The sequence below is a fragment of the Triticum aestivum genome, chromosome 3A (assembly GCF_018294505.1).
Source record: "Triticum aestivum cultivar Chinese Spring chromosome 3A, IWGSC CS RefSeq v2.1, whole genome shotgun sequence".
In the NCBI taxonomy this organism is placed as follows: domain Eukaryota; kingdom Viridiplantae; phylum Streptophyta; class Magnoliopsida; order Poales; family Poaceae; genus Triticum; species Triticum aestivum.
This window is the reverse complement of record NC_057800.1, coordinates 709,536,770-709,558,487: the sequence shown is the minus strand read 5'-3', so window position 1 is coordinate 709,558,487 and position 21,718 is coordinate 709,536,770. Positions and strand designations below refer to the sequence as shown.

Genomic DNA, 21,718 nt, shown 5'->3' with positions numbered 1-21,718 from the left:
GGTGACGATGAGCACACACTGGGAGAGGCCAACCATCGTATCATCCTATGGAGAAAGGATTGCATCATCTTTTGAAGGCCACCGACACCGCGTCATCCGACTCCTCGTCGAAGTCCGCTACCGAGTCAGCAGACTCCCGCTCCTCCAAGTCCACCAACGCGTCAGGCCACTCCTCCTCCAAGTCCGGCACAGCTTCAGGCCACTCCTCCTCCTCCAAGTCCGGCAAAGCATCAGGCCACTCCTCCTCCAAGTCTGGCACAGCTTCAGGACACTCCTCCTCCAAGTCCGGCACAGCTTCAGGCCACTCCTCCTCCTCCAACTCAGCCACGTTAGCCGTCTTTGCCGCCTCGGCAATCACGGAAGGGAGCCGCCTCAGCTATGGTGCGTAGCGGTACAAGTCGAGGGAGTACTGGAGGTACAGGCGGAGGCAAGCGATTTCAATATGGTCCAAGCCTCGCGCCTCTTCCGCAGAGGCCTTACGACAAGTCCGAGGAGGAAAACGTAGCCATATCGAAGGCGGAGTTGGAAGCCCATTTTGCACCGAAACCGCCACCGTCGCCAAGGGAGAAAATGCGTGTGGAAAAGATTGACCACTTCATTCGTATGGCTAGAGCACCAGCTCCCAAGCCTGTTGACATAGACTATGAGCGCCACATCAAGAAGTTAAATCGAGCACGTCTACAGAAAGAGGCGAGCTCGAGCTCGAGCAAATCAGCTGGCAAAAGGAGCGGTCAAACCGTTCCCCAACTAGGAGAACAGGCGGCGCAATCAATCCCCCTGCTTGTTGTGCCAACAACACATGAGAGTAGGCGCGTCCAATATTATTGTGGGGAAACCGTTAACGTTCCCGGGGTGGGCGATGTGGTAATAACCGAGGAGCATATTGCGTAGGCTGAAACGATCGGGATCACTGTTGGACAACTCCTCGATATCGAGCCCATGTCTCCGACTAGAGAGGAGGAAATAAAACAGAAATATGTCCGGGGCCAACCTTTGGTCGAGCCAGATGAGGTCAATAAGCTCCCAACGAGAATGTATGAATTGCATCAATGGTACATGGACATTACCAAGATTTCCAATCGAGAGTCCCTCATGGTGAATGTCAAGAAGGATCATTACTACCATGAGAAAGCTGTGACCGTTGAGTATTAAGAACTATTTTAGCTATACAATCAAGACGCACTCGACAAATCTATCGTCAGTTGCTATTGTCTGTAAGTGGTTTCTTTCTGTAATTTAAGTCTCAAGCTAGCTGTAGTGATCATTTTGATCAATCATTACCTATAATTATCCTCACTATATTCTTTTCTGTGGTATTATGCAGGATGAAGATTTATGAAATGAAAAAAGGTGGACGCTATGGCATTGGGTTCGTTGACCCAAATACCATTAATGAATACACATGGAAAATAGATTCATATTACGAAAAAAGTGTAGAGGAAAGCATGCTAGAGTACTTCAAGCGCCTCAAATACAATGAAGATATACTACTTCCTTACAACTTCGAGTGAGTCACACTGTCTTGTACTACAAATTCTGTTTTTGCCTACTAGCTAGCTACATGCATGTTTTTGCTTACATATGCCCGCTTAATTAAGACATGAAAACGTGTGTGCATGCAGATTTCACTGGATCTTGTTAATCATTCAAGTTGATGAAGAAACAGTTGAAGTACTAGACTCACTACTTAAGAAAGCAAGTGACTACACCATCGTGAAGGGGATAGTCAACAGGTAATTTCAGTCATTATTAACTATATCTCAGCCTATTTAATTAGTTCGTCATTTCCTGATAAAAACTATTTAATAACCCATTTATTCATTTTCTTTGTCGGCGGGCAGGGCTTGGGCAAAGTTCATCAGGGTCACTCCAGGCCCATGGAAACAAAATCTGAAATGGTATCGATCCCAGGTAAGTAGTTAAGTAGTACTACCTGGCTGCCATCTCTTTAATTATCATCCTTGATTAATTATTATCTGATCAAATTCCATTCTCGTAAAGGCCCTGAAGCAGGTGCCAGGGAATAATCTGTGTGCATACTACGTTTGTGAGAACATTCGCATGATGACGTCCGAAAGGAGCAAATCTCAAAGACAGGAGTGGGTACGTTTGTCAGAACACTATTCACAATTTTTACACCATAATCGATATCTAGTCACACAACTAATACACATGCATATTGATCTTCTTCTTAACAGTTCAAAGAGGTGCGAGAGAAGCTCCTAATAGAGGACCACATAGAAGCAATTCAAGAGGAAATAGCGGGATTTTTGCTCGACTATGTCATAGATCCCAAAGGAGAATACAATTACCCGCTACCGCCCCCATGAACCACTTCCAATTGTTATCGTGCTCCGAAGGCACCAATTAGGCTAATGCCACTGGCTCCTAAGGCACCAATTAGGAGAAATTATATATATATATATATATTATGATCGGTTCTACTAGAAATTCTATTTATATCTATGCATAACATGTACAATATGTAGTATCGTAAAATACCAGCAAACGAAAAATAATTAAATGGAAAACACAAAATTAAATGGAAAAGAAATCATAAACCCAAAACCCCCCAACCTTTTAATACTGGTTGGTGACACCAACCGGTACTAAAGGGCTCCCTACCCCCGAAGCTGGCTCGTGCCACGTGGTTGCCCTTTAGCACCGGTTCGTGCTGAACCGGTACTAAAGGGGGGGGGGGCTTTAGTGCCTACACATTAGCGCCGGTTACCAAACCGGCACTAAAGGGCCTTACGAACCGGTGCTATTGCCCGGTTCTGCACTAATGAAGTAAAACCAATCAAGAAGTTGAATGGTCCGACTACTGTGACCTTCATCTCTGACATCACAATTCGGTACGGCATACCACACAGCATCATCATCGACAACGGCACGAACTTTGCCAAAGGTGCCTTGACCCGTTTCTGCGCGACACAGGGCATTCGACTGGACTTAGCGTCCGTTGCCCATCCGCAATCCAACGGCCAGGTAGAATGGGCGAATGGCCTCATCCTGTCCGGCATCAAGCCTCGACTGGTCGAGCCTCTGGAGCGCTTGGCCGGCTGCTGGCTTGACGAGTTGTTAGCCATCCTCTGGAGCCTGCACACAACTCCAAACAAGTCAACCGGCTTCACGCCCTTCTTCCTTGTCTACGGTGCCGAAGCCGTCATCCCAATGGACATAGAATTCGACTCCCCTCGAATCACCATGTACACCGAGGAGGAAGCATAAGAAGCACGTCAAGACGGCGTCGATCTGCTGGAAGAGGGCCGGCTGTTGGCACTCAGCCGATCCAGCATCTACCAGCAGAGCCTGCGCCGATACTACAACTGAAAGGTCAAGCCGAGATCTTTCCAGAAGGAGATCTTGTGCTCCGGCTGATCCAGCGAACAGCCGGCCAGCACAAGCTCCCGGCACCTTGGGAAGACCCCTTCATCATCAGCATAGTGTTGGGCAACGACTCCTACTACCTGATGGATGCTCAGAAGCCCCGAGCACGCAAGAGTGACGACTCCGGCAAAGAGATGGAGCGGCCATAGAATGCAAACCTCCTCCGAAGATTTTATAGTTAATGCAATATGTACCACGCTACCTTTTGTATTGAAGTACGAAAACCTCGGGCCCCCCGAGAAGAGCTCAGGGACTGACCTCTTTTATCTGTATGATAAGAATTATGCCTATGAGTATGTTATTCATTGTTATGCCGTTGGGCACCGGGTTCGACTAGTCGGCCCGGGGACTTGCCGCCTTATACTATGAAATGACTTCCTGTAGTCGGACAAGTAGTGTGTGGCACTCACTACTAGGAAAAGGGCTATAGATGATATGACCACTAATGACGCACCAGACATGTGGTGCGCCATTACTATATACTAATGGCACACCATGTGTTGGTGCGCCATTAGTAATATATTACTAATGGCGCACCTGGTGTGTGGTGCGCCATTAGTAGTTTTGGAAAAAAATTGTTACTAATGGCGCACCGTGATATAGTGCGCCATTACTAGTGACATAGTAATGGCGCACCACACCCACCGTGCGCTATTAGTAGTTTTGAAAAAAATAAAAAAAATTCGTTAGTAATGCCGAGCCCCACCACCCCTCGCCCTGTCGCCCCCTCCCCTCGCCGCCCCTTGCCCCACCTCCCCTCGCCCCATCGCCCCACCGTCCCAACCACCGCCACCCGCGACCGCCCCCTGGCCCCACCACCCCTCGCCCCGTCGCCCCCACCACCCGCCACCGCCCCGGCGCCCCGTCGCCCGAACGGCGCCCCCCTGGTGCCCCGCCGCCCCCCCACCTGCCCGTCAGCCCCTGCGCCCGCGCCGCCCCGGAGCCAAGCTCGTCGCCGCCCCTGCGCCGGCGCCGCCCCGGAGCCAGGCTCGCCGCGGGCTCCCTGCGTCCGCCTCGCGCCCCCCAGAGCCAGGCCCGCCGCCGCTGCCCTAACCGCGGCCGTCCACCACCACCCCCTGCCCCCGGAGCCAAGGTGAGCATTTTTTTTGTTTTTTTCTACTGTTTTTCTTTGCTGTTTAGGTTTGATTAGGTTATTGATAGGTTTAGGTTAGTGATTGGTTTAGGTTAGTGCTAGATTTAGGTTTAGATAATTAGAAGAAGAAGAAAGTTGAAAAAAAGAAGAAGAGGAAAAAGGAAAAAAAGGAAGAAGAATAAAAAGAAAGTTGAAAAACAGAACAAGAAAGGAAGAAGGAGAAGAGGAGGAGGAGGAAGGAGAAGAAAGAAAAAGGTGAACAAGAAAAGAAGAGAGGTGGAGAAGAAGAAGATGGAAAGGAAAAGGAAGAATGCATCATTGTTTAATTGTAGAGGCTGATGATCGAAAAGTTGACCTTTCTTAGGAGTAGCATCTTCAAATAAGTAACCCTTCATGTCTTCAAATAAAATAACAGAACACATAACTCAGAACGGTAATATAACCAAGAATGCATCTTCGAGGACGAGAGCTTTTTTCAAGTGTTTATTTGCTGCTTCTTCATAATGAGACATCTCTGAGGACAAAACATCATTTTAGTAGGATGTAACAATCATTAGTCTTCGAGAAGAATGATATTAAATAACATAGTGGCCTGTGATGTATTTTTGTACCGAAAATGCATTTGGCACTAGTCCTCGCTTAACAACATCATGGGTGGGAAGCGGGAACTTCGGAAGTGCATTGGTGTAGTTGATTATCTTCTGCTCAAAATTTATGCTGCTATAATGTTGTAAGGTTACTAATTGGTCTCTTCTGCTGCTTATCAGAGATGGGGGAAGCAACCACCGCTGCTCTGCCTCACCAGAGTACGAGTTGGATGCTTTCGAGTTCTTCAGTATCAGCCACGAGGCAGATATATCAAACGAGAGATCTCGCCTTCACCCATCTCATTATGATAACTCTGTTGTTTGCTACATCACTCCTTGTCCCAAATTGCAGAGGCTGCCTGACACTTTTATGAACATGATGGGTGAAGATCCGCCAGATAATGTGAAGCTCCGACAGGCCGGCAGCAGGGTTCGCAGGTTGTGGGACGTGGAGTTGGTGATCGAGGAGGGCCACATGTACCTGTGCCGTGGCTGGGAGAAGTTCTAGAGTGCCTACGACCTGCGGATCGGGTACTTTCTTCTCTTCAGGTACGATGATGACGCCACAATGCTCATCGTGAAGGTTTTCAACGCGACTATGTGTCGCATGCGCTACGCTGACGACGAAGATGCCAGTGCATTCTGCCTCTTCTTATTCCTCTACATTTGGCTTTGTCTCACATCGATTGTTAACGGTCATTGTTGCATTTGGACAGGCAATGGGAGAAGCAGCAGCGACACTGGCTACAGCCAAAACAGCAGCGATTATGGTTGTAGCAAAAGCAACAGCGATTCTAGCTTTAGCGAAAGCAGCAGCGATTCTGGCAGCAGCAAAGGCAACAAGAAGGATGATCCGGACTGGAGTGGGGGAGAAGAGGAGCAGAGTGGGGATGAGGAGCTGCAGGATGACGATGGGCATCAGGCTGAGGATGACCTAGCGCTGGTGGTGGCTGACCAAGGGCAAGAGATGGTGGTGGCTGACCATGGGCAAGAGATGGTGGTGGTTGAGGATGACCTAGCGATGGTCGTGCCCGTCCTGCCTGAAGGTGGCCTCGCGATGGTGGTGGTGCCTGACAATGACCACGCATCGGTGGTGGCGCCGGCGATCCCACAGCTGGGCGACATGACCACGCCAATTGTGGTAGAAGACTACATCCCATAGCTGCCTCCACCGCCTCGCCGCTCTTGGCGCATCAGGCTGAGGAAGGAGAAGGAGAAGAACAATGAGAACTGAACTATGTCAGGTATGTCAGATCTCCAAAATGATATATATATATATATATATATATACTTAGTTACCTATGTTATCTCTAATATGCTTAGTTTCCTATAGGTTGGCTCCAAAATTACTTATGTTAGCACAAAATGATCAAGTTTACATAATAAGCTTATAGTCTTCTTTTTATTCTTCTTCTTTTCCAAAATGACATATGTTAGCTTCATTTTACCTAAGTTGGCTCTAATATGCTAACTTAGAGCTTATATGCTTAGTTTCCTATAGGTTAGCTCCAAAATAACTTATGTTAGCACAAAATGATCAAGTTTACATAATAAGCTTATAGTCTTCTTCTTATTCTTCTTCTTTTCCAAAATGACATAGGTTAGCTTCATTTTACCTAAGTTGGCTCTAATATGCTAACTTAGAGCTTATATGCTTAGTTTCCTATAGGTTAGCTCCAAAAATACTTATGTTAGCACAAAATGATCAAGTTTACATAGCAAGCTTATAGTCTTCTTCTTATTCTTCTTGTTTTCCAAAATGACATAGGTTAGCTTCATTTTACCTAAGTTGGCTGCAAATGCTAACTTAGAGCTTATATGCTTAGTTTCCTATAGGTTAGCTCCAAAATTACTTATGTTAGCACAAAATGATCAAGTTTACATAATAAGCTTATAGTCTTCTTCTTATTCTTCTTATTCTTCTTCTTTTCCAAAATGACATTGGTTAGCTTCATTTTACCTAAGTTGGCTCTAATATGCTAACTTAGAGCTTATATGCTTAGTTTCCTATAGGTTAGCTCCAAAATTACTTATGTTAGCACAAAATGATCAAGTTTACATAATAAGCTTATAGTCTTCTTCTTATTCTTCTTCTTTTCCAAAATGACATAGGTTAGCTTCATTTTACCTAAGTTGGCTCTAATATGCTAACTTAGAGAGCTTATATGCTTAGTTTCCTATAGGTTAGCTCCAAAATTACTTATGTTAGCACAAAATGATCAATTTTACATAATAAGCTTATAGTCTTCTTCTTATTCTTCTTATTCTTCTTCTTATTCTTCTTCTAGTATTCTTCTAGTGTTCTTCTTCTTCTAGTATTCTTCTAGTCTTCTTCTTCTTCTCTTCTTCTTCTTCTTCTTCTTCTAACTTCTTGTTTATCATTTTGCAGATTTGATTTAATTCACGGAAGCTTGCATGGATGGAGTGCTTCTTTTCCATTTGTGTTTTTATTTTGTATCAATGTGAAACTTTTGTGAATTGATGAATAACGGTGTTGGATGAACAATGTGAAACTTTTGTAATATGTAACGATGGAACTATTTGTTGGCTATGTATGTATATATGATGAAACTTGTGTGTTGGATATGATTGTTATATGGATGCTTGTTGTATATATATGTGTTGGATATCTCATATGTGAAATAGTGACCTGAGATTAAGAAAAAACGATTTTTTTAAAAAAAATTTGTTACTAATGGCGCACTTCCATGAGGTGCGCCATTAGTATACCACATACTAATGGCGCACCTGTGGGATACTAATGGCGCACCTGTGGGATACTAATGGCGCACCTGTGGTGCGCCATTAGTATACCAAATACTAATGGCGCACCAGTGGTGCTCCATTAGTAAAAAATTCTAATGGCGTGGTGCTAGTGGCGCACCTGTAGTGCGCCATTAGTAGGCAAAACATGTGCGCCACTAGTAGGCCTTTTCCTAGTAGTGACTTAAGCCGTCTCCTGTCAGAAGCCGCAGCTCGCAGAGCGACTGTCTGGTGGGGCAGGAGTAAGTTAGTGTGGGTGTCCACATGAAAAATGGCTAAGGACTCAAAGCATGTACATAGTTTAAGCCGGCTTCTAGCCTTTTACAACCGACTCTTGAGCAGCCGGATCGCCGTTTCTAATCAATTTGCTAAAAAAACTCTAAACGACTAAGTACTTGCCTTCCCAAAGAAGCTAAGTACTTGATCCAACAACAGTCCGTAGAGCGGCTGTCCGACTGGCAAGACGACAACCAAGGGAAGGCGGCAAAGGAAAAAGCCAAAGAGCAATGGGCAAAGAGATAGAACACGGAGAAATATTTACGTAGAAAAGGCCCTTGGGAGAATCTTCAAAAGAAAGGTTCAAGATACACCCCACAGGTGGAATTGTGCAAATTAACAAGTTCATTGAGACTACTAAGCAGATAAAAACAAAGATGAAGTGGCAGCCTAGGAAACTTCATGTAACGCCCTCGATGCGGCTATATCTCCCACGTGTTGAAGCACGTCTTAGAGGTATAACCGCATTGAAAGCAATGTCGCAAGTGAGGTAATCTTCACACAACCCATGTAATACATAAGGGAAAGAGATACATAGTTGGCATACAATCGCCACTTCACACAATACATGAATAAAGCATTAAATCAACCAGATACAGTCAAGGTCCGACTACGGAACCAAAATAAAAGAAGACTACCCCAAATGCTACACAGATTCCCGATCGTCCCAACTGGGCTCCACTACTGATCAACTAGAAACGGAAACAACATAACAAACATGATCTTCATTGAGCTCCTCCTTGAGCTCAGTTGCATCACCTGCACGGTATCATCGGCACCTGCAAACTGGTTTTTGGAAGTATCTATGAGTCACGGGGACTCAGCAATCTCACACCCTCGCGATCAAGACTATTTAAGCTTATAGGTAGGGAAAAGGTATGAGGTGGAGCTGCAGCAAGCGACTAGCATATATGGTGGCTATCATGCGCAAATGAGAGCGAGAAGAGAAGAAAAAGCACGGTCGAGAAACTGTGATCAAGAAGTGATCCTAGAACAACCTACGTCAGGCATAACTCCAACACCGTGTGCACTTCCTGGACCCTGCCGAGAAGAGACCGTCACGGTAACACACGCGGTTGATGTATTTTAATTAAGATCAACATCAGGTTTTCTACAACCGAACATTAACATATTCCATCTGCCCATAACCGCGGGCACGGCTTTCGAAAGTTCAAATCCCTGCAGGGGTGTCCCAATTTAGCCCATCACAAGCTCTCACGGTCAATGAAGGATATTCCTTTTCGATCAGACTCGGCATCCCGTTACAAGACATCCTCGACAATGGTAAAACAAGTCCAGTAACACCGCCCGAATGTGCCGACAAATCCCAATAGGAGCTGCACATATCTCGTTCTCAGGGCACACTCAGATGAGCGCTCCGTACAACTAAAACCAAACCTCGAGTTTCCCCGAGGGGGCGCTGCAAAGGGCTCTAGTTTGGACCAACACTCAGAGGAGCACTGGCCCGGGGGGGTTAAAATAAATATGACCCTTGAGTCTGCAGAACTCAAGGGAAAAAAGGGCTAGGTGGCGAATGGTAAAACCAATGTTGGGCATTGCTGGAGGAGTTTTATTCAAGGCGAACTGTCAAGGGGTTCCCAATATAACCCAACCGTGTGAGGAACGCAAAATCTGGGAACATAACACCGATATGACGGAAACTAGGGCGGCAAGAGTTGAACAAAACACGAGGCATAAGGCCGAGCCTTCCACCCTTTACCAAGTATATAGATGCATTAATTAAATAAGAGATATTGTGATATCCCAAAAAAATATCCATGTTCCAACAAGGAACAAACTCCAATCTTCACCTGCAACTAACAATGCTATAAGAGGGGCTGAGCAAAGCGGTAACATAGCCAAACAATGGTTTGCTAGGACAAGGTGGGTTAGAGGCTTGGCTTAACAATATGGGAGGCATGATAAGAAAGTGGTAGGTATCGCAGCATAGGCATAGCATGGCGGTGACCTGCGGAGGAACACGAGAGGAATGAATGAGATACAGGGGAAGAGAAGGGAGATGGAGAGGGAAAAGGAGCAGGGGAATGTAGGCTGGGCGCGGGTCCGTGTCGCGGGGAAGGCGAGGATCTTGTCGAGGCGCGGATCAGGCGAGGCGTTCATCCCTGGTTCGAAGAGGCGAGGCGCTGGCCTTGAACTACGACGACGGCAGCAGGAACTCCGGACGGCGAGGGCGCAGCTTGGGGAGGCGGAGAAGCAGGACTTGGGGACGAGCAGAGAGGAGTGCTGGCGACTAGCGGGCAAGGCGACGGAGTAGTAGCTGCAGAAGATAGCGGCGGCAGTCCATGGCGGCGGCTGTTACATCCCGGTGAGGCGCGGTGAGGACGAAGCACTTCGTTGGAGGGTTTGAGCGATGGGAGGAGCGGGCGGTGGTGCGATTGGATGGATGGATCGATGGAATTGGCTGGTTAGTGAAAACGAGGAGGGGATGGATCCCGAGAGAGAGAGTAGGTAGGTGGCGGTGGTAGGAGGATGGGTGGGACATCTCCCTAGAAATTAGGGTAATGCAGTTTATATAGCAGCAGGTGGATCAGGTTAGAGGTGATCTAGTCCCTCCGATTGAAATCAGACAGTTCAGAAAGAATAGGCTAGGGAGTCCAAATAATAAAACGGTGATATTTTGTAGATGTTTGGGGATGTTCCAGACCCATCGGTGACGACTGTCCAGGTCGGGTCTGGGGAAGTTTCGGACGCGCACGCGAGGGGTCGGTTGGAACTTGTGGGCTGTGGAGAGGGGCTTGAGCTGAGAGAAGAGAAGAGAGAGAGGCCCGGCGACTGTTTCCGGAGACCGAAAACGTCCGACGTGTGCCCGACAATAATTCCGCTATAGTTTAACGGTTGGGCTATCAAACGAACTCCGAATGCGATGAAACTTGACAGGCGGTCTATCTACACTATAATAAGACCACACGCCACCTTTCAACCCAATCCGAGAACATTTTCCGGCCACTTATAAAATAATAATTCGGACGTGCCGCGGGCGTGTGCAAGTGTGTCTGGGCTCAGAACGGACAACAGACAGAACTGGGGGAACCCGGACGGATGCAAGTTTGAAAAAATGATGATGCAATGCACATGATGACATGGCAAGATGCAACACGCAAGCGAATGACATGGCAACGACGGCGAATAACTGGAACACACCTGGCGCAATGGTCTCGGGGCGTCACAACACTCCACCACTATGAGAGGATCTCGTCCTGAGATCTAGGATGGCACCGAAGGGAAAACGAAAGAGGAAGAGAAGAGGTAATATTAAGTTGCTTCTTTGACAAAAGAGTGAAACCAAAGAACATTGCGAGGTTGAGCAAATTGAAAGAAAGAAAGCAACGGCGATGAACGAAGTTGAAAGCACTCCGTTAACAAAGAGGAATAGGAAAGAACCGATCCAGGTAGCACTCCGGTTGAAAAGAGATGAAAGACTTGATAAGATGAAAGAACTTGAGCAAAGGACACAACACTCCGGTTAAATGGATAAACCAAAAAAAGAACACGATCCTGACAAAGCAAGAAGATGGGTTGAAGAGAGCAACATCACAATGCCTCCGGAACAAAAGAATAGAAGATAGATAATTGAAATAGGAGAATGGAGAAGAAAATGCCAACTTTTGCCACAAAAGAGCTTGAAAAGGCATCTTTAGGAGAAGGGTCGAATGGAGTTGTTGGAAAACCAACGACGAAAAGAGTAAGCTTGTTGTGGGCTTATGGAAAACATCTCAAAACTGAGTTGAAATTCAGCCACTGACGGAAATGATAGATTGGATTGATATGACAAGGAGACGAGAAAAACTATTTCACCGGGAGAATAGATGAAGAACTTGGGTCATTTATGAGCACCATAAATAGCAACAATCCTTAGGGAAAGATTTAGGTGAAATATAACCCAAGATAAATCCAATGAAGAGGTTGATTGGTTGAAAAGATGTCTTGAGCGATGGATTTAGATATGTCACACTTGAAAACCCGTGAATCATTAAACACGAAGGGAAATTATCAACAATGACATAACACCACCTCAGATGATAAGGTACAAAGAATTGCATTTTGGAATGCAAGATGAAGAATACTTGAGCTCCTCTAAAAAGAATCTTGATTAGCACTTCGAGAAGGAATTAAATCATTGGTGAACCATCATGTAGAGCCTCCGTGAAGAACTCCGGTAATAAAAGAATGATCAAAAGAAGTGAAGGATGACAAAATAAGATTGAGGCCTTGCAATGCTTTAGATGGATCTTCATGATGATATAAATGAGAGAGCTTGGAACTCCGGGAAAAGTATGAAGCACTTGAACCGAGAATTTACTCATCGTGAATTTACTCCGGAAGAATGAATCAATCATTTGGATGAAACAAGAATAACAATTATGTTACGCGTATCCTTCACCAATTTAAATTGATGACAAGCAACGAATTTGGCATACTACTTATTCTCGTAGAAAGGATTATGATAGATATAGCGCAAACTTGAGAATGTCTTCAACGAATCGTCGGTAGGATTAAAAACAACGAATACATTGATATGATAAACGAAGGAAGAAGAATCTTGAAAGAACCACCGTAAGAATTGAAAATGAACGAAGAAAGAGATGAATCATTGGTAAGAATAATGAAAACGAACAAAGATACTTGGGGAAATTTAGATACAAGAAAATGAAGAGATCACGAGCTGATTAGATAATACTTGAATGAAGCACCGGTAAGATTTAGAGAATGATAACTGAAAGCTGAGAATGAATAATCCCGAAATGATGGGCTCCGAAGAATCAAACTAAAAAGACTCCTGAACTACTCCAGATGGGTGAAAAGAATTCGCACAATCAAAACAATTATGAGGGGATGACACAAAGCTAGAACTATGAATCTTGAAGAGAATGGAGCAAGATTTAAGAGAAACTCTTCTTCGGTCTTCAAATCCGAGAATGTCGACAAGAAACACTACCATGAATTGTTGAGATACTCTGGTATGAAAATTAGAAAGGTTGAACCAACGATGAAAGTATTTGAAAGATCTTGGAGAAATACATATGACTAATGACAATTCATTCTTACGTCAAGCTTTAGAAGATTTGAGAATATCTCCAGGAGAATAAGAAGAGTCAGGTAAGATCCCGGAAAAAGACCTGTGGGTTAGGGACCACTCAAAAGAAACACCGTAGAACGATTTAAAAGAGAGAATGCTCCGGTTGAGTTAAATGGCTTGAACGAGAGAACATCCTCGAAAGATCTTGAACGAATGCAGAGTGGAAACATGAATCTTCGAGATATCTTGAGCACTCCGGAACAATTGAATAGCGAGAAGTGAATTATTATGAGGTGCACCGGTATGAGATGGTATTTGAAATGAGGAAAAGGGATATGATCAACACCAAAAGCTTGATTTGGATCCACCGGAGAAGAAAAAGAATGAAGAATGATGAACTTGAGGCTTCGTTAGAATCTTCTTGAGAAACACCGTATACGAACATTGACGGAAAAAAAATGGAGAGACCTCACATCAATAAGATGGATACTTGATAAAGAAATCCGAGTCCTTGAAGAAACAAGTGTTGGGAGGGAGGGACAACAAAGACAACTTGGGATAGATGAAACGAACACCGTTGAGAAAACTAAGATTGAATCTTGCGGATGTTGAAAATGAACGGATCCACTTGAAGGGGAAACACACCGGTTGAAAAGGATTAACATGACAATCTCAATTATCATGAAGGATTGGTATTCACATAGAAATATGAGAACACCGCTTAGAAAAGGTATGGAATCAACATTTGACTTCGAAGCAACTCGAATACCACAACTGAAAAGAAAACAAAGGATTGGCTTGCAGAATAAGACGACACAAACATATGAAAGAGATTTCGTCAGAAGTTTTCGTGGTGGGGCCTACACGGGCTCGATCGTACAGCACCATCATGTACAAGGCAGTGCACATGACATACGAAGCGTCCCCGAGTCAGCATAGCCAAGGACTCTCTAAGACACAATGAGACCACTGTAAAACCAACCGTGGATAGGCGGACCACTCGACGTCGAACCCCAATTTCATATCATACATCTGTCGGAAAGATATCCTAAGAGCTACTTGAATTCCCACTTATAAACTCCCGAAATTTTCCGGTTATGCAATCAGGTGTTAGGGATACAGGGGAAGCATAATATCTCACACAAAACTAGCAAATCCTACATCTAGCTGTATCCATCCTTCAACACATAACCAAGAAACCTTCGGAAATCGTTTACCTCAATCTTCGAAAAGCATCCGTTATACGAGTTATGGCAATACTCCCGAACTCCCACCCCAGTGCTGGGTGGCGTCGAGGTTATCTCACCAACAACTGCATAAAAGAGATTTTCAATGTCAGCGAAAACTCAGGTATTCCAGAATTGCAACGATAAAATTGTGACGACAACACCTCGGAGCTCAACTCCTCGGGACACTGCCACAACCCTTAAATGTCAGGAGGCACCAAGAACAATGTTCTCGTCAAAAAACCATCGGAACGATTCCAAGATACCCGCGTGATACTAAATTTTTTTAGTGAAATTTGAGAAGAGAAGAGTCAAAACTCTACGTCAGGATGCCTCACCAGAGCGACGAAGGGACTGAGGAGTAAAAAAATCCTACTCTCCAATATATATAATCCTAAAAGACTCAAAACATTTTTCTAGACTCAACAACGCCAGCGATTCGATCAAGCAGGGGGCTCCTAAGGTCGGGGAAGGCTCTGATTACCAACTTGTAAAGCCCTCGATGCGGCTATATCTCCCACGTGCCGAAGCACGGCTTAGAGGCATAACCGCATTGAAAGCAATGTCGCAAGTGAGGTAATCTTTACACAACCCATGTAATACATAAGGGAAAGAGATACATAGTTGGCTTACAATCGCCACTTCACACAATACATGAATAAAGCATTACATCAACCAGATACAGTCAAGGTCCGACTATGGAACCAAAATAAAAGAAGACTACCCCAAATGCTACACAGATTCCCGATCGTCCCAACTGGGCTCCACTACTGATCAACTGGAAACGGAAACAACATAACGAACACGATCTTCATCGAGCTCCTCCTTGAGCTCGGTTGCATCACCTGCACGGTATCATCGGCACCTGCAAACTAGTTTTTGGAAGTATCTGTGAGTCAAGGGGGCCTCAGCAATCTCACACCCTCGCGATCAAGACTATTTAAGCTTATAGGTAGGGAAAAGGTATGAGGTGGAGCTGCAGCAAGCGACAAGCATATATAGTGGCTATCATGCGCAAATGAGAGCAAGAAGAGAAGGCAAAAGCACGGTCGAGAAACTATGATCAAGAAGTGATCCTAGAACAACCTATGTCAAGCATAACTCCAACACCGTGTTCACTTCCCGGACCCCGCTGAGAAGAGACCGTCACGGTAACACACGCGGTTGATGTATTTTAATTAAGATCAACTTCAGGTTTTCTACAACCGGACATTAACAAATTCCCATCTGCCCATAACCGCGGGCACGGCTTTCGAAAGTTCAAATCCCTGAAGGGGTGTCCCAACTTAGCCCATCACAAGATCTCATGGTCAACGAAGGATATTCCTTTTCCCAAGACAATCCGATCAGACTCGGCATCCCAGTTACAAGACATCCTCGACAATGGTAAAACAAGTCCAGCAACACCGCCCGAATGTGCCGACAAATCCCGATAGGAGCTGCACATATCTCGTTCTCAGGGCACACTCAGATGAGCGCTCCGTATAACTAAAACCAAACCTCGAGTTTCCCCGAGGGGGTGCTGCAAAGGGCTCTAGTTTGGAGCAACACTCAGAGGAGCACTGGCCTGGGGGGTTAAAATAAAGATGACCCTTGAGTCTACAGAACTCAAGGGCAAAAAGGGCTAGGTGGCGAATGGTAAAACCAATGTTGGGCATTGTTGGAGGAGTTTTATTCAAGGCGAACTGTCAAGGGGTTCCCATTATAACCCAATCGTGTAAGGACCCAAAATCCGGGAACATAACACCGATATGACGGAAACTAGGGCGGCAAGAGTGGAACAAAACACTAGGCATAAGGCCGAGCCTTCCACCCTTTACCAAGTATATAGATGCATTAATTAAATAAGAGATATTGTGATATCCCAACAAAATATCCATGTTCCAACAAGGAATAAACTCCAATCTTCACCTGCAACTAACAATGCTATAAGAGGGGCTGAGCAAAGCGGTAACATAGCCAAACAACAGTTTGCTAGGACAAGGTGGGTTAGAGGCTTGGCTTAACAATATGGGAGGCATGATAAGCAAGTGGTAGGTATCCCAGCATAGGCATAGCAAAAGAGCGAGCAACTAGCGACCAAAGATAGAAGTGATTTCGAGGGTATGGTCATCTTGCCTGAGATCCCGCAAGGAAGAAGAATGAGTCCATGAAGAAGACAAATGGACATAGCCAACGAACCCTCACAAACGCAACGTTACCGGATTACCGAGAAGAAGCACACCGGAAAGAAAGCAAACAACATAGTAAACAACCATCACAAAAGCATGGCACGATGCACAAACAAGTATGATGCATGTCCGGTTTAATGAAGCATGGCATGGCAAAGTGCACAAACAATCCTAAAATTAAGTGGAGCACAATATGCAACTCCGTTGCATATTGATGAAACACCACGTGACTTATTTAGTTCGATCTTGTTTATGTACCCAACAATATTAAATGTTGTTAAACATGGCAAGAGGGTGAAACAAATGAAAACTACCTATCTAGGCAAGTTTAAATGAGGCCGGAACAACAAACAACAAGTCCGGAAACTCATCATGTGCATATTTTAAGGTTTGGTACTGTTCTGCCCTAAACATTATTTTAGAGTTGTTAAACATGCAAGGCAAGTACACCATGTTAAACTAGGCAAAATTCTACCCCATTTACATATAAAGTTTATTAAATTTGGAGCTACGGTTAAAAAGTTATGAATTAAAGCATTTTAGCATGGCATAGGAGCAAATTTAACCAAACGGCATTTTAAACATTTTAAACATAGATGAAAGTTGGATATTACTAAACTAGACAAAATTTTAGACAAGTTTCATATATAACTTATTTACATCCAATGCACGATTGGTGAGTTATGATATGCATGATGTTGAGGGACTTTTCTGCAAAATAGGTCTTCTCTGGAATATAGATAAATACGCAGGCAGGAAAAAAAACATCAACGGGCCGAAAGTTGAACTGGCCCAACAGAGGAGGAGCTGCGGGCTGCTCACAATGGGCCTTCAGGACGACTCGGTGGGAGGAGGTGGAGGTCGCAGGCCGGAAGGGGCGCTGGGCCTAGCGCGACCCACGCGCTGGCGCGGTCAACGCGAGTGATACAAGGGGACTCCAGGCGCTCGTCCTCCTCTGCAACTGCTTCGATGCATAGGACGACACAGGCGTGATGCTGGTGCAGGGGGGCGTGAATTCTGGCACCTCGACGTGAAGGTCACCGGCGGCGACGGAGGTTGGCGAGGCGGCCACCGGGGCGACTCCGACGGGTGATGCGTGTAATGAGGAGGAGGGAGCTCGTGCTCCTGCATCCATGGCGGGGACCTGCGGAGGAACACGAGAGGAATGAAGGAGATACAGGGGAAGAGAAGGGAGATGGAGAGGGAAAAGGAGCAGGGGAAGGAAGGCTGGGCGCGGGGCAGGCGCGGATCGGGCAAGGCGTTCGTCCCTGGTTGGAAGAGGCGAGGCGCTGGCCTCGAACGACGACGGCGGCAGCAGGAACTCCGGACGGCGAGGGCGCAGCTCGGGGAGGCGGAGAAGCAGGACTTGGGGACGAGTAGAGAGGAGTGCCGGCGACCAACGGGCAAGGCGACGAAGTAGTAGCTGCAGAAGATGGCGGCGACGACTGTTACATCCCGGTGCAGCACAAGAGAGAGAGAGAGAGAGAGAGAGAGAGAGAGAGAGAGAGAGAGAAGACCATGAGAGAGAGGAACAGAAAGAGAAGATGGGGGAGGCGCGGTGAGGATGAAGCACTTTGTTGGAGGGTTTGAGCGATGGGAGGAGCGGGCGGTGGTGCGATTGGATGGCTGGATCGATGGAATTGGCTGGTTAGTGAAAACGAGGAGGGGATGGATTCCGGGAGAGAGTAGGTAGGTGGCGGCGGCAGGAGGATGGATGGGACATCTCCCTAGAAATTAGGGTTATGCAGTTTATATAGGAGCAGGTGGATCAGGTTAGGGGTGATCTAGTCCCTCCGATTGAAATCAGACGGTTCAGAAAGAATAGGCTAGGGAGTCCAAATAATAAAACGGTGATATTTTGTCGATGTTTGGGGATGTTCCGGACCCATCGGTGACGACTGTCCAGGTCGGGTCCGGGGAAGTTTCGGACGCGCACGCGAGGGGTCGGTTGGAACTTGTGGGCTGTGCAGAGGGGCTCGAGCTGAGAGAAGAGAAGAGAGAGAGGCCCGGCGACTGTTTCTGGAGACCGAAAACGTCCGATGTGTGCCCGGCTATAATGCCGCTATAGTTTAACGGTTGGGCTATCAAACGAACTCCGAATGCGATGAAACTTGACAGGCGGTCTATCTACACTATAATAAGACCACACGCCAACTTTCAACCCAATCCGAGAACATTTTCCGGCCACTTATAAAATAATAATTCGGATGTGCCGCGGGCGCGTGCAAGTGTGTCTGGGCTCAGAACGGACAACAGACAGAACTGGGGGAACCCGGACGGATGCAAGTTTGAAAATATGATGATGCAATGCACATGATGACATGGCAAGATGCAACACGCAAGTGAATGACATGGCAACGGCGGCGAATAACTGGAAGACACCTGGCGCAACGGTCTCGGGGCGTCACACTTCAGACGGATTCGGAGGACCGGAGGGGTCGTCGGTGCCAGTTGCTGGAGCGGTCGGCTGGTTGGTCTCCGCTTGGTCACCTCTGGCAGCAGCTGGCTTGGTTGGGCGCGGCTCGTTGCTAGAGCCGCGGTCGAGCTGGGGCTGGCCGTCTGCTCCGTCCTCTGGCGCCTCCTCCTTGTCTCCTTCCTCCTCCTCGCCTTCTTCTTCGCCACTGAAGTCTATCACCTCCGCCGAGTCCTCGCCGTCGTCCGGGTTCAGCCCGAACCATTCCGGCGGCGCCTCCTCGCCATTCTCAGCCCGCTCTGGGACGAAGAAGCTGGTGTCGGTGTATTCGGCAATCGACACTGTGCGCTTGACGAGATCGTCTTCCAGGACCGCAAACTCCGCTTGAGCTTCAAGCCGAAAAGTGGCTAGCTTGGCTAGACTCAGCCCAGGATACCACGCCTTGGCAAACTCCAAGGCCCGGCGCGCTCCAGCCCGGGCCGAAGAGCCCTTCCAGGCCTCAAGGCGGCCAGCCGCTACCTCCAGCTAGTCGGTAGTCTGACTGGGGGTGCGCGGTGCCTGCATATCCGGGCACAGGGCGGCGATCGCCTGGGCACCGACAAGTTGAAGCCAGCGCAACATCCGGTGAGCCAGCCGAAGGGGGCCTCGATGCTCAGGATCTGCTCGCCAAAAGTTCAAGGGGCGTCGGCGGCGATCTGTGCGCCATCTGCCGTCCGCCCTACACGATCCGCTTCAATGGCTTGGTTGGCAGCGACCGAGTGGCCAGGGAAGAAGTCTACCAAGGCAGAAGAACGAAGAACAAGATTAAAGACTAGAGGTCGATTCAACTAGCAGTCGACATCTTAGAAAAGGAAAATAAGGGGAAGCTCACCGTCGACGAGATCTTCGATCCATGGAAGCTGGAGACCAGAGTCGCCTCCGTGTTGGTCCAGGAGGAGCGCTCGGACGCGAATTCGGCAAGGAGGGCGGTCTCCAGTGGCGGAGATAGGCCTGGGGCAGCTAGGGCTATAACCCCAGGCCTAGAAACAACTTCCTTTGTAATTTCTTCATGCAAAGCATAGAAAATCGTAGAAGTTTATCACTCAACATAGCACAACCCCAGGCGTAGTCTGCATCTAGCTCCGCCACTAGCGGTCTCCTTGTCATCCGCCTCCTTCTGGGCCTTCTTGAGCAGCTCCTTCTGCTCCGCCAGCTGCGTAGCCAGCCGGTCGCGCTCCGCCGCTAGCCGGCCGCACTCCTCCTCCTTGACACACAACCCAGTGTTGGCCTCGCCCAGCTGGTGCTGCAGGGCGACGTTGGCCTTTGAAGAAAGAGAAGATAAGGTGTCAGTCGTCAACTAGGAAGAAAGGTCGCCGGGGAGATCCGGCTCGACTGCTCAGCAGTCGCCCTGAATCTCGGGGACTACAGCCCGCGGGTGCGCCAGCGCGCCCCCGCGATGAAAGGAATTATCAACAAAGAAGAATAGTCACCGGAGAGATCCGGCCCGACTGCTTAGCAATCGGCCCAAATCTCGGTGACTACAAAGAAGAAGACTCGATCACCCCGGCTGTCCGATAAGTCGGCGGTCCGCTTGGCCAGCTCCTCAACGTTGGTGTTGAAGGCGGTCACGCGAACATTGTGGTAATCCTGCAACAAAATTTCAGACAAAGTGATGGTACTTGGAACTCGCCGATTAGAGTTCTGAGCCGCCTGCTCAGCAGCCGGCCCGAAACTCGCGGACTACACCCAGTGGGTGCGCCGGCGCGCCCCCGCAAAGAAGAACAAAAATATAAAAACAAAGAAGGAAGGACGCTTACCCGGATGGCTGCTCTGCAACTGCTTCGATGCAGAGGACGGCAGAGGCGTGATGCAGGTGCAGGGGGGGCGTGAACTCTGGCACATCGACGTGAAGGTCACCAGCGGCGACGGAGCTTGGCGAGGCGGCGACTGGGGCGACTCCGATGGGCGATGCATGTAACGAGGAGGAGGGAGCTCGTGCTCCTGCATCCATGGCGGGGACCTGCGGAGGAACACGAGAGGAATGAAGGAGATACATGGGAAGAGAAGGGAGATGGAGAGGGAAAGGAGCAGGGGAAGGAAGGCTGGGCGCGGGTCCATGGCGCAGGGCAGGCGAGGATCTCGTCGAGGCGCGGATTGGGTGAGGCGTTCGTCCCTGGTTCAAAGAGGCGAGGCGCTGGCCTCGAACAACGACGGCGGCAGCAGGAACTCCGGACGGCGAGGGCGCAGCTTGGCAGGCGGAGAAGCAGGACTTGGGGACGAGTAGAGAGGAGTGCCGGCGACCAGCGGGCAAGGCGACAGAGTAGTAGCTGCAGAAGACGGCGGCGGCAGTCCATGGCGGCGGCGGCTTTTACATCCCGGTGTAGCACAAGAGAGAGAGAGAGAGAGAGAGAGAGAGAGAGAGAGAGACCATGAGAGATAGGAACAGAAAGAGAAAATGGGGGGAGGCGCGGTGAGGACGAAGCGCTTCGTTGGAGGGTTTGAGCGACGGGAGGAGCGGGCGGTGGTGCGATTGGATGGATGGATCGATGGAATTGGCTGGTTAGTGAAAACGAGGAGGGGATGGATCCCGAGAGAGAGTAGGTAGGTGGCGGAGGCAGGAGGATGGGTGGGACATCTCCCTAGAAATTAGGGTTATGCAGTTTATATAGCAGCAGGTGGATCATGTTAGAGGTGATCTAGTCCCTCCGATTGAAATCATACGGTTCAGAAAGAATAGGCTAGGGAGTCCAAATAATAAAACGGTGATATTTTATAGATGTTT

At 47.6% G+C, this 21,718-nt stretch overlaps 1 pseudogene; it reads right to left on the bottom strand.

Moving 5' to 3' along the window:
• The window catches only part of LOC123057222 (serpin-Z1-like), a 59,244-nt pseudogene extending 38,297 nt beyond the window's left edge, over nt 1–20,947 (bottom strand).
• Nucleotides 20,948–21,718: the final 771 nt, after the last annotated feature.